Below are 5,420 nucleotides of genomic sequence, written 5' to 3' on the forward strand. Positions count from 1 at the left end.
TGATATTCAATGCTAGTAATCGATATTTGTCTTATATTCAATATCATTTATTCATATTATTATCAACAATGTTTATATACTTATAAATTAGTAAAATTTGATAAATATCATTTACTAAAAATGTTTCATTATAAGTAAATATAGGATTATGAAAACAACTACCTATGACACTAGCTCAAAGTGAGAAGCACTTTAGAACTTTGATACAAACCCAAAGTCACGTAGCTGTACTATCAATAGATGAAGCTGATATAAGGGAAAAAATGATTAGCATCTAAACAACATTGACCCCCCACATGGAAATTTTGCACAAGGAATTGGGCTATGCTGAAACACTTATGAAGAAATACCCCAATCTTTCAACATTAGATGACCTAGTCCACCTTGCTTCTGAGCTAGCAATCCAAATTAAGTCTTTGGATGTGGCATGTAAAAATTGTGATGAAGCTCTCAAGATTATACTAGAGGTCCATAAATCCTTTTTGACAAACACACTATTAGTGTATAGCCCATTTGACATAAGTGTCAAAAGGGGGGAGAAATAAAAGTGGGAGCTATAGAATTTCTAGGAGAAAGAGAGCAAAGGAGGAGAATAAGAGAAAAAGGGGAGATGAAATGAAAGAGCATCAATTAGAAAATAACAACAAGCAAGTCAAAGAAGTCACATGAGTATCAGTTGAAGCATATCTACTCAGTAGGAGTACATAATTTTGAATACAAAATAGACCTATCAACTCAAGGGGAGTTATCAACTTTTGAGGTACAAGTTATTAGAAAATTTTGAAATTGTGAAGCTTTATACATAAACCAAATAAGAGATATGTTATGCTTGTAAGAATAAGGACATCAATGCATGAACAAGTGTTTTTGAAACTCATGTTAAAGGGGGAGATTGTTGATCTCAGATTGGTTTCAATGAATGAGTGTCTACACACTTAAGTCATTTACTTAGTTCATTTTGAATAAGTAGCACATGTCCAACACAAGATGTATATAATAGTGCATATTGAGTCCATAGTGAGTGTCGAGTCACTCAAGTGTTGAGCAGATGGTGTATTCTGAGTCATTTAGGAGCCAAGTAAGTAGAACATGACAAGTGATATAGATTCTAAGTCACAAACTTCAAATGTTGAGTAAGACATTATTGTCATAGTTGTTTGTAATGGCACAAACAATTATGTAAAACATTTTTGAGCTGACTTAAAGATTGAATTATGATATTTTGCAGATAAGGATGAATCTTAATTTGGATTCCCAATGCATTACATGTAGCCAACCAAAAAAAGAGAAGGTTTAACTGGCAAAAATGGATGAATCACATATGTTGATTCATACCCTATACCCTAACTCTAAGCCCAAACACCCTATTTATACTTTCCAAAATAGCTTACAGATCATTTTAGAACATAGAGAAGCCACAAGTTGGCTCTCAGCAAATATAACTACCTACCCCAAAATTAAATGTGAGTAAAGTCAACACAAATAGGAACCAAACACAAATTACTTGGCAAAAGAAAGCTTTCCAAAACTGGCACTCGGCATCCACACGAGCTTAGCATCCAAAGGAATTGCACAGTAGCAACTATGAACTTGATAGCAACTAGAAACTGGAACTCGGTAACAACTATAGCTTGGTAGCAACTAGAACTCAATAGCAACTAGAAACTGAAACTTGGTAGCAATTAGAAATCGGAAATTGGTAGCAACTGAAACTTGGTAGAAACTGACAGAATGAACAAAAAAGGGACAAATAACTAGAGCCAAAGGCTCACCCAACTATCCAAACCACCTTGCAAGAGTTAACACAATGGAAGCAAGCACAAGGAACAACACCAAAGAGAGAGGGAGTAGGAATATCTTTATTGATTCTTCAAAATATTGACATACATGCCCAACTGTAAGACCTTCTGGGTTATAGTCAAATACAAAATACGATTTCCAAATCCACAATCCAGCTTTAAATTCACATTTCCAGACCTATATCCATCTCTTCCTTCACTTTCTCCCATCTATCTAACTATAAGCCTAAAAACCCTATTTATACTTGCCAAAATGGCTTATAGAACATTCCAGAACATAGAGAAGCCACAAGTTAGCTCTCAATAAATATAACTACAAACTCCAAAATTAAATGTGAGTAAAGTCTACCTAAACAGGAACCAAACACAAATTACTCGGCAAAAGAAAGCTTTCCAAAACTGGCACTCAGCATCCACATGAGCTCGGCATCCAAAGGAATTACACAGTAGTAATTAGAAACTAGAACTTGACAACAACTGGAGCTCGGTATCAACTAGAACTCAGTGGAAACTAGAAACTAGAACTTAGTAGCAACTGGAACTTGGTAGCAACTAGAAACTGGAACTCAGTAGCAACTGACAGAATGAACAAAACATGCAGGATTACAAGGAAACCAAGGATGCTCTTGCATTAGACAACCAGGGTTGGAGAAAATGATTCTCCTAAATCATGCAAGTCACAACTTGAGCTAAATCCAACTCAAATTGAGAAATCCATGTAGCATCTTCAATAGGTCTATTCTTCTACTTCACCAAATACTCATAGTAATCCTTTCCTCTTGTGCTCTTACAAATTCTCTGACTCAATATATGTTCAAATTCTTCAATCTACTCCTTGGGATAATCATCAAGTATAGCAACTTCATCATATAACTCATGATACTTATACAAATCAGCAATATTGAATATAGGAGATATATCCATGTCATCAGGTAACTCAACTTCACAAGCATTGCCACTGTCAAACTTCTTCAAGATCTTACAAGGTCCAAATTTCTTCATATTCAACTTATTGTATGTTCCAACTAAGAATCTTCCTTTCTTCAAATGAACCATCACCTCATCACCAACTTGAAAATCATGGTGTCTTCTAGACTAATCAGCATTCTCTTTATACTTTTGATTACTTTGTTCTAGCCTCAATTTCACTTCCTTATGCAAAGACTCCATAAAATCAGAAAATGCTTCTCCTGCAACACTTCTCTTTTCTTCACCGACAACATCTCTAAAATATGATATACCTCTAGGATGCATTCTAGTAAAAATCTCAAAAGGTTTCTTCCCTATACTCTCATTCATAGAATTATTATATGCAAATTCAGCTTGTGCCAATACCATCTCCAATTACTTGGCTTATTCCCAACTGAACATCTTAGAAAATTTCCCTGGCTTCTAGTCACAACCTCTATTTGTCCATCTATCTATATATGGAATGTAGAACTAAACTTCAATTTAGTACCCATCTTTTTCCACAAAGTCTTCCAAAAGTAGCCAACAAACTTACTATCTCTGTTCAAAATAATACTTCTTGGTAATCCATGCAATCTCACAATCTCTTTAAAGAAAAGTTCAGCAACATGTTCAGCATCTGATGTCTTCTTACATGGTACGAAATGAACCATCTTAGAGAATCTATCCACTACAACAAATATAGAATAATACCCCTTTATTGTCTTAAGAAATCCATATTGATATCAGTCCAAGGTTTCTCAAGAATAGTAATAGGTGTATACAAACTAGTATTTTGACTCGCTCTCTTTGCAACTTGACAAACTCCACAACTCTTTACAAATTTTTGAACATCCTTATACATTTGTGGCCAATAATACTTCTCTTTTAGCAAACTCAATGTCTTATCAATTCCAAAATGTCTAGCTAATCTACCACTATGCTTTTCCTTAATCAAATTCAACCTCATAGGACTTCTAGGAATACACAACTGAATACCTTTGAAAAACATACCTTCTTGAATGAAATATTCATCATACTTACTTATGTGGTCTATTAGATTTGGTGCTCTGCACTCTCTCCATGCCTTAGAAAAATTAGGATCAACATCATACAATTCTTTCATTTTATCAAAACCAAGAACTTCAACCTTCATTTCAGTCAACAAAGAATGTCTTCTACTCAATGGATTAGCAATTTTGTTAGTAACTCCACTCTTATGCTTGATCACAAATGTAAAACTCTGCAAATACTCAACCCACTTCATATGTCTTTGATTCAATTTATGTTAACTTCCCAAGTATTGTAAAGCTTTATGATCAGTATACAACACAAACTCTTTAGGAATCAAATAATGTCTCCACTTCTTCAAGGCTTGAACAATAGCATAAAACTCTTGATCATACAAAAAATATTTCCTTTTAGCATCATTCAACTTTTCACTAAAGAAAGCAATAGATTTACCTTCTTGACTTAATATAGCTCCTATTGTATTACCACTTGTATCACATTCAACTTGAAATACTTTGTTGAAATCAGGCAAAGCCAATATAGGTAATTCAACAACCTTTTATTTCAAAGTCTCAAAAATCTTATCAACTCCATGTGTCCACTTGAATTCTTTTTTATCTCCCCTCATTGTTTCAGTCATAGCATTACAAATAGCACTAAAATTATTTATAAACTTTCTTTAAAAACTAGCCAAACTATGAAATGATCTTACTTCGCCCACATTCTCAAGTATAAGCCATTCCAAAATTGCTTTAACCTTCTCAAGATCCATCTTCAATCCATCAATAGAAATCACAAATCCCAAATCCCAAATACACAATCTCCTTTTGCATGAAAGAACACTTTTTTAGATTAACCAGCAACTTTTCCTCTTTCAACCTCTGCAATACTTGTCTAATATGCTCAAGATGTTCTTCCTTAGTCTTTATAAATATCAGAATATCATCCAAATAAACAATCAAAAACTTACCCAAAAATCTTTTCAAAACTTCATTCATCAACCTCATGAAAGTACTAGGTGCATTAGTCAAACCAAAAGGCATAACTAACCATTCATACAAACCATCTTTTATCTTGAAAGTAGTCTTCCATTCATGACCTTCTTTGATTCTAATCTGATGATAGCCACTCTTCAAATCAATCTTGGTAAAATACTTTGCTCTACTCAAACAATCCATTATGTCATCCATCCTTGCCATAGGAAACCTATATTTCAGTGTGATTCTGCTAATAGCTCTGGAATCAACACACATTCTCCATTCTCCATTCTTTTTAGGTGCAATACAGTAGGTACATCACATGGACTCAAGCTTTCTCTGATCAAACCTTTCTACAACAACTCATGCACTTCTCTATTAAGTTCTTCATTCTCTGTAGGTGTCAATCTATATGGTGTTTTGTTTGGCAAACTAGCTCCAGGAATTAGATCCATACAATGACTTATACTTCTTACTGGAGGTAAACAATTAGGAATATCATTAGCAATAATGTCTTTATATTTGTTCAGCAATTTTTCAATTTTTTCTGGTGCTCACCTTCCATCAGTTTCTGTTGTCACTTGGTCACTACTAACTGGTACTCAGTTAACACTATTTTCTGGCACATAATTCGATCTTCTAGGAATTATAGCAAAATATTTTTTTTCCTTTTCATTTCCTTTTC

Source organism: Cupressus sempervirens, chromosome 8, assembly GCF_028749045.1.
Source record: "Cupressus sempervirens isolate cs-2001-9-10 chromosome 8, ASM2874904v1, whole genome shotgun sequence".
NCBI classification, from domain to species: domain Eukaryota; kingdom Viridiplantae; phylum Streptophyta; class Pinopsida; order Cupressales; family Cupressaceae; genus Cupressus; species Cupressus sempervirens.